Genomic DNA, 12,498 nt, shown 5'->3' with positions numbered 1-12,498 from the left:
TCAAGGGAGGAACAACCTAAGACAGGCACAGTCACAGAGGGGCCATCAGGTGAGAAATTGGGGATCAACAGAGGTAAGGCTAGAACCTCACCCCCACTGTTCTGAGAGAAATCTTCTGCATCCGTGGATGTTTTGTTGCCCTTGTCTAGCTTGGATTAATACTTAGTCTATAGGCACACACCTGATCATCTACATTTGCCCTCTTACAGCACTAAACTATGTTTTCTACCTTTATCTTGCATCTACCTACCACTTCAGCATTTTTTTAAACATAATAATAATAATAAGGGAGAAATGTGGGATTCACATATAAATCAAGTATAAAAATCAAATGAATATTCATATTCGACCTGATTGTTTATAGTTCATAATGCTTGATCAAACCCGAAAGTTTCTGTGATATGACTGCCCTTGCACTGTTCACCATGTAAGAACTTATTCACTATGTAAGACCTTGTTAACCATGTAAGAACTTGTTCATTATGCCTCAGAAGATTGGAGACTGTTGAGAATTAGGCTTGGGGTTGATTAATGATTGTGCATTGAGTCCCCTTTACAGAATTTTATTGTTGTTAACGACCATTTGATCAATAAATATGAGAGATGCCCTCTCAAAAAAAAAACATTTGAAAGCATCAAGAGATACTAAGGCTGCAAAGACTTGGGGAGTCAGCCAATCAGAAAGAAGGAAACCCTTTGAGGTAAACCCAATGCTAATTCCTGAATTTCTCTTTAAGGAATTTTCTGGTTAATAAGCAGCAGACTAAGAGATTAAAAAGCTGTCCTGAAAGTACATGCTGAGGGCAGAAGGGCTAAGCAGAGTTTTCAGCACCGCAAAGAGTTGGAAAGACAAAATTGGAGTTCAGAGTTACTAACGTAAAGGGTATGAGATCCTGGAGAGAAGAGAAATGGTACATCTGACCCCCTGAGTGGCCCCCCACTTGCCATCGTGTAAACAGAGTACTCCTTGAATCTGAACACAAAGCAGAAAACAGCTGCTAAGAGGACAGTTTCTAATCGAAAGACTATTTCTATAAATTCCTAAAACTGAAATATTTCTCAGAACAGCTCAAGGTCGGAAAATAAATGTCATCAAACCATTCCCCCAGGAAAACCCAAGATACTGTTAGAAAACCCAAGATTTCCTAAGTGGTCGTCTCCAATATTCTGTTTTGCTTTTTATTGCTCAGAAGAAATAAGAATCTTGTCCCTTCAAAAACAACAACCAAAACCACAAAAATAAAAGGTGTACTCCTTTTTCAAACAGAAAGAGAAGACTTCATGAGAGAATTAGGAACAACTGGAGCAGACAGCTGTCTTTGTTTGCAACACCTTCACTCAGAATAATTGTCAAAGTATACAACTGACCCACTAAAAGTATGCAATTCATTGGTTTTTAGTATATTCACATCTATGAAAATATGTGCAACCATCACCAATTTTAGAACTTTTCGTCACCTCAAAAAGAAACACCGTACTTAGTGGCAATTAGAACACTGCTTCCCCATTCCTCACTTCCTACCACTATCCTCTCTTATATAACCACTATCTACTTTCTGTCTCTATAGATTTCCCTGTTCTGGACTTTCAAAGACATTTAATCATTTAATATGTAGTCTTTTTTGTAACTGGCCTCTTTCCTTTAACATGAGGTTCTCAAGGTTCATCCATGTTGTAGCATGTAGCCATACATCATGCCTTTTTATAGACAAATAATATTCTAGCATGTGACTATATGATATTTTGTTTACCCATTCCTCAGCTGATGGATATTTGGGTTGTTTCTACCTTCTGTCTGTTGTGAATAATGCTGATATAAATATCCATGCACAAGTTTCTGTATGGACACAAGTGTTCATGTCTCCTGGGTATATTTCTAGGAGAGGAATTGCTGAGTCATATGGTGACTCTATGTTTAATCCTTTGAGAAAAATGGCACAATGTTTTCCAAAGCAGTTGCACCATTTATATTCCTACCAGCAGTGTACAGGGTTCCAATTTCTCTACATCCTCACCCACATGTGTTATTATCAGCCTTGTTGATTCTAGCTACCCTAGAGGGTGTGAACTACTATCTCATTGTGGCTTTGATTTGCATTTCCCTGATGACTAATAATGTTGAGCATTTCTGAGGGGTGCTTATTAGCCATTTGTGTATATTCCTTGGACAAATATCTATTCAAGTCCTTTGGCCATGTTTTAATTGGATTATCTGTCTTTTTATTTTTAAGAGTTCTGTGTGTGTGTGTGTGTGTAGTGGATAGCAGTCCTTTAGCATCTATATGATTTGCAAATATTTTCTTCTATTTGGTAGGTTGTCTTTTTACTTTCTTGATGGTATCCTTTAAAGTACAATAGTTTTTAATTTTAATGAAGTCCAATTTTAATTTTTCTTTTGTTGCTGATACTTGATGTTATATCTAAGAATCCTTTACCAAATCCAAGGTCATGAAGATTACACCTAAGTTTTCTTCTAGGATTTTATAGTTTTGACTCTTAAATTTAGGTCTTTGATCCGTTTTGAGTTAATTTTTATATAAGCTGTTAGATAAGGATCCAGTTTCAGTCTTTTCCTTGTGGATATTTAATGTTCCAGTATTGTTCATTAGAAACTACTCTCTTCCCTACTCTTAGTGCCCCTTGTTAAAAATCAATTGATCATAGATAAGCAATCATATATATCTATGTTTATGATATATGATCATAGATATGTGGGTTTATTTCTGTACTGCCAACCCTATTCCAATGATCTGTATGTTTGTTGTTGAGACAGTACCACCTTGAGAACCTTATGTTAACTGAAAGAGGCCAGTCACAAAAGACTACATATTAAATGATTAAATGTCTTTGAAAGTCCAGAACAGGAAACTCTATAGAGACAGAAAGTAGATAGTGGTTATATAAGAGAGGATAGTGGTAGGAAGTGAGGAATGGGGAAGCAGTGTTCTAATTGCCACTACGTATGGTATTTCCTTTTGAGGTGACAAAAAGTTCTAAAATTGGTGATGGTTGCACATGTGAATATACTAAAAACCAATGAATTGCATACTTTTAGTGGGTCAATTGTATACTTTGAGAATTATTCTGAGTGAAGGTGTTACTATAGATATGTATTAAGTTTTGAAGTCAGGAAGAGTAAGTCCTCCTACTTCATTCATTTGCAAGATTGTTTTGGTTATTTTGAATCTGTTGTCATCATCACTTGAATTTTAGAATCAGCTTTTGAATTTCTATAAAGAAATCAGCTGGGATTCTGATGGGAATTGCCTTGAATCTGTAGCACAGTTTCGGAACATTGCCATCATAACAATGTTAAGTCTTCTGATCCATGAACATGGGATGCCTTTCCAATTATTTAGATCTTCATCAATGTCCTCAACAATGTTTTGTAATTTTTGCATTATGTTTTACACTTTTTGTTAAATTTATTTCTATTTTATCCTTTTTGTTATTATAAGTAGAATTGTTTTCTTAATTTTATTTTTGAATTGCTTGTTTTAACTTCAGGACAATTGATTTTTGTACATTGTTATTGTATCTTGTCTCTTTGCTGAATTCACTTACTGGTTCAAATAATTTTTTAGAGGATTCCTTCAGGTTTTCTATATATAAGATCATGTAGTCTGTGAATATAGTTTTAGCCTTCCTTTTTAATCTTGATGCCTTCTATTTATTTTACTTACCTAATTTCCTGGCTAGAACCTCCAGTACAACTTTAAATAGAGATTGTAAGAGCAGACATCCTTGTCTTGTTCCTGATCTTAGAGGGGAAGCCTTCAATATCCCACCAATAAGTATGATGTTAGGTGTGGGTTTTTCATAGATGCTCTTTATTAGGTTGTGGGTGTTCTCTTGTATTCTTAGCTTGTTGAGTATTTCTATCATAAAAGAGTGTTGAATTTGTCAAATGCTCTTTACTGAGTCTGTTAGATGTGAAGTGATTTTTGTTTTCTAGACTGATACAATGTATGACATTGATTTTCAGATGTCAACAAACCTTGTGTTCCTAGAATAAATCCCACTTGTTCATGGTATATGACGCTTTTTATATGCAGCTGAGGACTTTTTTAGTCCATATTCATAAGATATATTAGTCTATATTTTTCATTTCTTGTGATGTCTTTATTTGGTTTTGGTATGAGGATAACAGTGGTCTCATATAAAAATCTGAAAAGCACTCCTTTCTCTTCTATTTCTTGTAACTATTTGTGAATAATTGATATTTATTCTTCAAATATTTGGGAGAAGTCAGTGATGAAGCTATCAGGCCTGGGATCTTCTTTGTGGTAGTTTCTTTAATAACTACAATCTCTTCACTTCTTAGAGGTTATTCAAATTGTCTATTTCTTCTTGAGTCAGTTTCAGTAATTGTATCTTTTAGGAATTTGTCATTTCATCTAAATTATCAAATTTGTTGGCATACAATTGCTCATAGTATTTTTTTTACAATCTTTTTACTTATATATAGGGTCAGTATACTGTCCCCTCTAACAATTCTGTTCTGGTGATTTTAGCCTTACCTATTGATCATTAAGGGAAAACTGTTTCTTTACTCACAATCCTTCTGACACTAAATGTGTGAGCTTTTCCATAACAAGAAACTCTCCAATTCTCTTCAGACACCACAGGTTGCCCCACAATTTAATTCAGTCCTGACACTAACTACCTGGAATTAGTACAGATCCCACAGGTCCCACAATACTGCCTCCTGCTTCAGATGACAGTCACAGGTAGTGGGCCTCCAGGTTACCCACACTTCTGAAAAATTGGCTCCAAATCATAGTTCCCACAACACCCCACTGAGGTTCAATAATTTACTGTAATAGCTCACAGAACTCAGGAAAACACTTTACTTACATTTACTTGTTTATTAAAAATGATATTATAAAGGATACATATGAACAACCAGATGCAGTGGTACATAGGGTGAGGTCTGGAAGGACCCCAAGTGAAGGAACTTCTGTCCCTGTGGAGTTTACTGTGCACCCCCCACATGTTGATGTCTTCACCATCTTTGAGGCTCTCTGAACCCCTTTGTTTAAGGTTTTTATAGAGGATCCATTACATAGAAATGATTGATTAGATCATTGACCATGGTGATTAACTGAATCCCCAGCCCTTCTCCCTTCCCTGGAGGTCAGGGGGTTGAGGCTGAAAGTTCCAACCTCTAATCACAGGGTTGGTTCCTCAGGAAACCGATCCCCATCCTCCAAGAGTCACTTTATTGCCATAAATTCAGGTGTGGTTGAGAGGGGCTTGTTATAAATAACAAAAGATACTTCTCTTGCTTTTTCACTCAGGAAATTAAGGGTTTTAGGAGCTCTATGCCTGCAATCAGGGAGGGAGACCAAATATAACTTTCTTATGTCACAATAGCATAGTCAATCTAACTAAAGATTTGTCAGTTTTGTTCATCTTTTCAAAGAACTGCCTTTTGGTTTCACTGATTTTATCCATTGTTTTTATAGCCTCCACCTTATTAATTTCTGCTCTGTTATTATTTCTTTCTTTTTGCTTGCTTTAGGTTTAGTACACTTTTTCTTTTTCCAGTGTTGTAAGGTGGAAGGGTAAGTTATTTATTTGAGGCATTTCTTCTTCTTACTACAGTTATTTATAGCTATAAATTACCCTCTAACCACTGCTTTTGCTGCATCCCATAAGTTTTGATATGTTGTGTCTTCATTTCCATTCAAAGTATTTCCTGGTTTTTCTTCCAATTTCTCCTTTAAACCATTGGTTAATCAGTAGTATGTTGCTTAATTTCCACATATTTGTGAGTTTCTCAATTTATTTTTCCTGCTATTGATTTCTGATTTCATTCTGTTATGGTCAATGAACATATTTTGTGCTACTTTTAACACTTTAAATTTATTGAGATTTATTTTATGACCCAGCATATGGCATACCGTGAACTTCTCTGTTTCTTTGCATGCCTCATAATTATGCTGTTGTTGAAAACTGGGTATCTCAGATGATATATTGTAGCAACTCAGGGCTTGTTATTGTTATCTGCTTATTTTTTGTTTAGTGACAATTAGACTATATCAGTGAAGTCTCTTTCCTCCCCACTGTGTTCAGCCTCTGCTGTTGTTCCTCAAGGAAGCACAGCTTCCAGACAGGCTCCCAAGGCAGGGAAACTGGCCCAAGTGTGGGTGATCAATAACATCATGTCCAAAGGAACTGGTAGTAGATAAGCTGTTTCTACTCAAGTTTTTTATTTTAGCATTCCTCTGTTTTCAACGGATCCCATGAGTTATGTGTAGAAAATAAAGCTCACTGTGAGAGTTGGTGGAATTTTTCTGGAGACCAAGCTGGTGTTACCTGTTAAAATTTTTTTAATTTTTAATTTTTTATTTTGGTATCATTAATCTACAATTACAAGAAGAACATTGTTTACTAGGCTCCCTCCTTCACCAAGTACCCCCCACATACCCCTTCACAGTCACTGTTCATCTGCATAGTAAGATGCTGTAAAATCACTACTTGTATTCTCTGTGTTGCACAGCCCTCCCCATGCCCCCCACACACTATACATGCTAATTGTAATGCCCTCCTTCTTTTTCCCCGCTCTTATCCCTCCCTTCCCATCCATTCTCCCCAGTCCCTTTCCCTTTGGTAACTGTTAGTCCATTCTTGGGTTCTGTGATTCTGCTGCTGTTTTGTTCCTTCAGTTTTCCTTTGTTCTTTTACTCCACAGATGAGTGAAATCGTTTGGTACTTATCTTTCTCTGCCTGGCTTATTTCACTGAGCATAATACCCTCTAGCTCCATCCATGTTGTTGTGAATGGTAGGATTTGTTTTTTTTCTTATGGCTGAGTAATATTCCATTGTGTATATGTACCACATCTTCTTTATCCATTCATCTACTGATGGACATTTAGGTTGCTTCCATATCTTGGCTATTGTAAAGAGTGCAGCGATAAACATAGGGGTGCATCTGTCTTTTTCAAACTGGAGTGCTGCATTCTTAGGGCAAATTCCTAGAAGTGGAATTCCTGGGTCAATGGTATTTCTATTTTGAGCATTCTGAAGAACCTCCATACTGCTTTCCACAATTGTTGAACTAATTTACATTCCCACCAGCAGTGTAGGAGGGTTCCCCTTTCTCCACAACCTCGTCAACATTTGTTGTTGTTTGTCTTTTCGATGATGGCAATCATTACTGGTGTGAGGTGATATCTCATTGTGGTTTTAATTTGCATTTCTCTGATGATTAGTGATCTGGACCATCTTTTCATGTCCCTGTTGGCCATCTGGATTTCTTCTTTAGAGAATTGTCTATTCAGCTCCGCTGCCCATTTTTTAATTGGATTATTTGCTTTTTGTTTGTTAAGGTGTGTGAGTTCTTTATATATTTTGGATGTCAATCCTTTATCGGATCTGTCATTTATGAATATATTCTCCCATACTATGGGATACCTTTTTGTTCTATTGATGGTGTCCTTTGCTGTACAGAAGCTTTTTAGCTTGATATAGTCCCACTTGTTCATTTTTGCCTTTGTTTCCCTTGCCTGGGGAGATATGTTCATGAAGAAGTCACTCATGTTTATGTCCATGAGATTTTTGCCTATGTTTTTTTCTAAGAGTTTATGGTTTCATGTCTTACATTCAGGTCTTTGATCCATTTCGAATTTACTTTTGTTTATGGGGTTAGACAGTGATCCAGTTTCATTCTCTTACATGAAGCTGTCCAGTTTTGCCAGCACCATCTGTTGAAGAGACTGTCATTTCCCTATTGTATGTCCATGGCTCCTTTATCATATATTAATTGGCCATATATGTTTGGGTTAATGTCTGGGGTCTCTATTCTGTTCCACTCTGTTCTTGTGCCAGTACCAAATTGTCTTGATTACTGTGGCTTTGTAGTAGAGCTTGAAGTTGGGGAGTGAGATCCCCCCCACTTTATTCTTCCTTCTCAGGATTGCTTTGGCTATTCGGGGTCTTTGGCAGTTCCATATGAATTTTTGAACTATTTGTTCCAGTTCATTGAAGAATGCTGCTGGTAATTTGATAGGGATTGCATAGAATCTGTATATTGCTTTGGGCAGGATGGCCATTTTGACAATATTAATTCTTCCTAGCCAGGAGCATTGGATGAGTTTCCATTTGTTAGTGACCTCTTTAATTTCTCTTAAGAGTGTCTTGTAGTTTTTAGGGTAGAGATCTTTCACTTCCTTGGTTAGGTTTATTCCTAGGTATTTTTTTTTATGCTATTCTGAATGGAATTGTTTTCCTGATTTCTCTTTCTATTAGTTCATTGTTAGTGTATAGGAAAGCTACAGATTTCTGTGTGTTAATTTTGTATCCTGCAACTTTGCTGAATTCTAGTATTAGTTCTAGTAGTTTTGCAGTGGAGTCTTTAGGGTTTTTTATGTACAATATCATGTCATCTGCAAATAGTGACAGTTTAACTTCTTCTTTACCAATCTGGATTCCTTGTATTTCTTTGTTTTGTCTGATTGCCGTGGCTAGGACCTCCAGTTCTATGTTGAATAACAGTGGGGAGAGTGGGCATCCCTGTCTTGTTCCCGATCTCAGAGGAAAAGGTTTCAGCCTCTCGCTGTTCAGTAGGATGTTAGCTGTGGGTTTATCATATATGGCCTTTTTTATGTTGAGGTACTTGCCCTCTATGCCCATTTTGTTCAGAATTTTTATCATGAATGGTTGTTGAATTTTGTCGAATGCTTTTTCAGCGTCTATGGAGATGATCATGTGGTTTTTTGTCCTTCTTTCTGTTGATGTGATGAATGATGTTGATGGATTTTCAAAGGTTGTACCATCCTTGCATCCCTGGAATGAATCCCACTTGGTCATGGTGTATGATCCTCTTGATGTATTTTTGAATTCAGTTTGCTAATATTTTGTTGAGTATTTTTGCATCTACGTTCATCAGGGATATTGGTCTGTAGTTTTCTTTTTTGGTGGGGCCTTTGCCTGGTTTTGGTATTAGGGTGATGTTGGTGTCATAGAATGAGTTTGTGAGTATTCCCTCCTCTTCTATTTTTTGGAAAACTTTAAGGAGAATGGGTATTATGTCTTCTCTGTATGTCTGATAAAATTCTGAGGTAAATCCATCTGCCCTGGGGGTTTTGTTCTTGGGTAGTTTTTTGATTACTGCTTCAATTTCGTTGCTGGTAATTGGTCAGTTTAGATTTTCTGTTTCTTTCTGGGTCAGTCTTGGAAGGTTGTATTTTTCTAGGAAGTTGTCCATTTCTCCTAGGTTTCCCAGCTTGTTAGCATATAGGTTTTCATAGTATTCTCTAATAATTCTTTGTATTTCTGTGGGGTCCATTGTGACTTTTCCTTTCTCGTTTCTGATTCTGTTGATGTGTGCTCTATTTTTCTCTTAATAAGTCTGGCTAGAGGCTTATCTATTTTGTTTATTTTCTAAAAGAACCAGCTCTTGGTTTCATTGATTTTTTCTATTGTTTTATTCTTCTCAATTTTATTTATTTCTTCTCTGATCTTTATTATATCCCTCCATCTGCTGACCTTGGGCCTCATTTGTTCTTCTTTTTCCAATTACAATAATTGTGACATTAGACTATTCATTTGGGATTGTTCTTCCTTCTTTAAATATGTCTGGATTTCTATATACTTTCCTCTTAAGACTGCTTTTGCTGCATCCCACAGAAGTTCAGGCTTTGTGTTGTTGTTGTCATTTGTTTCCATATATTTCTGGATCTCCATTTTAATTTGGTCATTGATCCATTGATTATTTAGAAGCATGCTGTTAAGCCTCCATGTGTTTGTGAGCATTTTTGCTTTCTTTGTATAATTTATTTCTAGTTTTATACTTTTGTGGTCTGAAAAGTTGGTTGGTAGGATTTCAATCTTTTTTAATTTACTGAGGCTCTTTTTGTGACCTAGTATGTGGTCTATTCTGGAGAATGTTCCATGTGCACTTGAGAAGAATGTGTATCCTGTTGCTTTTGGATGTAGAGTTCTATAGATGTCTATTAGGTCCATCTGTTCTAGTGTGTTGTTCAGTGCCTCTGTGTCCTTACTTATTTTCTGTCAGGTGGATCTGTCCTTTGGAGTGAGTGGTGTGTTAAAGTCTCCCAAAATGAATGCATTACATTCTATTTCCTCCTTTAATTCTGTTAGTATTTGTTTCACATATACTGGTGCTCCTGTATTGGGTGTATATATGTTTATAATGGTTATATCCTCTTGTTGGACTAAGCCCTTTATCATTATGTAATGTCCTTCTTTATCTCTTGTTACTTTCTTTATTTTGAATTCTATTTTGTCTGATACTAGTATTGCAACACCTGTTTTTTTCTCTCTGTTGTTTGCATGAAATATCTTTCTCCATCCCTTGACTTTTAATCTGTGCATGTCTTTGGGTTTGAGGTGAGTCTCTTGTAAGCAGCATATAGATGGGTCTTGCTTTTTTATCCATTCTATTACTCTGTGTCTTTTGATTGGTGCATTCAGTCCATTTACATTTAGGGTGATTATTGAAAGATATGTACTTATTGCCATTGCAGGCTTTAGATTTGTGGTTACCAAAAGTTCAAGGTTAGCTTGTTTACTACCTTACTGTCTGACTTAACTCGCTTATTGAGCTGCTATAAACACAGTCTGATGATTATTTCTTCCCCTTCTTTTTCCTCCTCCTCCCTTCTTCATATGTTGGGTGTTTTGTTCTGTGCTCTTTTTAGGAGTGCTCCCATCTAGAGCAGTCCCTGTAAGATGCCCTGTAGAGGTGGTTTGTGGGAAGCAAATTCCCTCAGCTTTTGCTTGTCTGGGAATTGTTTAATCCCTCCTTCATATTTAAATGATAATCGTGCTGGATACAGTATCCTTGGTTCAAGGCCCTTCTGTTTCATTGCATTAAGTATATCATGCCACTCTCTTCTGGCCTGTAAGGTTTTTGTTGAGAAGTCTGATGACAGCCTGATGGGTTTTGCTTTGTAGGTGACCTTTTTTCTCTCTCTGGCTGCCTTTAATACTCTGTCCTTGTCCTTGATCTTTGCTTTTTTAATTATTATGTGTCTTGGTGTTGTCCTCTTTGGGTCCCGTCTCTTGGGAGTTCTGTGTGCCTTCATAGTCTGAGCAACTATTTCCTCCCCCAGTTTGGGGAAGTTCTCATCAATTATTTCTTCAAAGACACTTTCTATCCCTTTTTTCCCTCTCTACTTCTTCTGGTACCCCTATAATGTGGATATTGTTCCTTTTGAATTGATCACACAGTTCTCTTAATATTGTTTCATTCCTGGAGATCCTTTTATCTCTCTCTGCATCAGCTTCTATGTGTTCCTGTTCTCTGGTTTCTATTCCATCAATGGCCTCTTGCATCTTATCCATTCTGCTTATAAATCCTTCCAGAGTTTGTTTCACTTCTGTAATCTCCCTTCAGACTTCATCCCTTAGCTCTTGCATATTTCTCTGCAGCTCTGTCAGCATGTTTATGATTTTTACTTCGAATTCTTTTTCAGGGAGACTGGTTAGGTCTGCCTCTGCAGATCCTTTCTCAGGTGTTATTTGAACTGTCTTGGACTGGACTAAATTTTTTGCCTTTTCATGGTGATAGCGGTGGCTGTAGGCAGGTTGTGGGTGTGTCAGCTGGGAGAAGAAAGTCCTTTCCTGCTTGCTGGATGCCTTGCCCTTCTCGCTGCCTGTGACAGTTACCTGCACTCCTGGAGCAGCCACCGGGTTAGTCCCCTAAGCTGCTGTGGGCAGGTCTCCATCAGAGCAGCACGGAGCCCTGTGGGGAGTGGCAGGCATGCCTGGTGCATTCCTCTGTGATAGTGGCGCCCCTGCTGGGCAGCTGTGTGCCAGCAGCGGCCTTTGGGTTTGGCCCGGGCGGCTGTGCATTGGACTGGGATTCCGGTCAGCTGCTGGGAGTGTGTCTGCTCCTTCTGGCTCTGCTGCAGGTGCGCACGGGGCTCTCCTGTGCAGGCCTCTACTGGGCTCCTCTGGCTCCACTGCCGCCGGTACACGCGAGCCGCACCCGCACTGTTTGCTTGCCGCCACTGCAGGCTCACACAAAGCCTCTCCTGGTCCCCTCTGGCGCTGTTGGTGCACATGATCTGCTCCCGATCCCTTCCGGCACCGCTGCCCCCTGCATGCACTGCCACTCTCCTGCTACTGGACCGATGTGTCGGGGTCCACACCAGTTGGAGGAACGACTGGCAGGCTGCTTAGTGACATGAAGGGCTTCAGAGCTGCACTGCCTCCCCGGGGTTTAGGGTGCCTAAGGTTCCCCGGGATTCCCAGCTGCTGGCTAAGTGTGCTGGGACGACTTTGTCCAGCTATGGAGTCCCTGTCTCTTTAAGACTTGGAGAAAGCACTCACTTTTCTTTTGTCTCAGGGGCACTGGTTGCGGGGACCTGCCCACAGGTTTTGCTTTTCCATTTCTCTAATATCCAGCACCTCATCTCCCATACACCTCACAGCCACCCCTATTAAATTTTTTAATATCCAGCACCCTGTGCACCTTGTGTCTGCGCTCCAGGTGCGGATTTCTAGAGCTGGTTGTTTAGCAGCCC

Source organism: Manis pentadactyla, chromosome 4, assembly GCF_030020395.1.
Source record: "Manis pentadactyla isolate mManPen7 chromosome 4, mManPen7.hap1, whole genome shotgun sequence".
In the NCBI taxonomy this organism is placed as follows: domain Eukaryota; kingdom Metazoa; phylum Chordata; class Mammalia; order Pholidota; family Manidae; genus Manis; species Manis pentadactyla.
Note: the sequence above shows the minus strand (reverse complement) of the source record.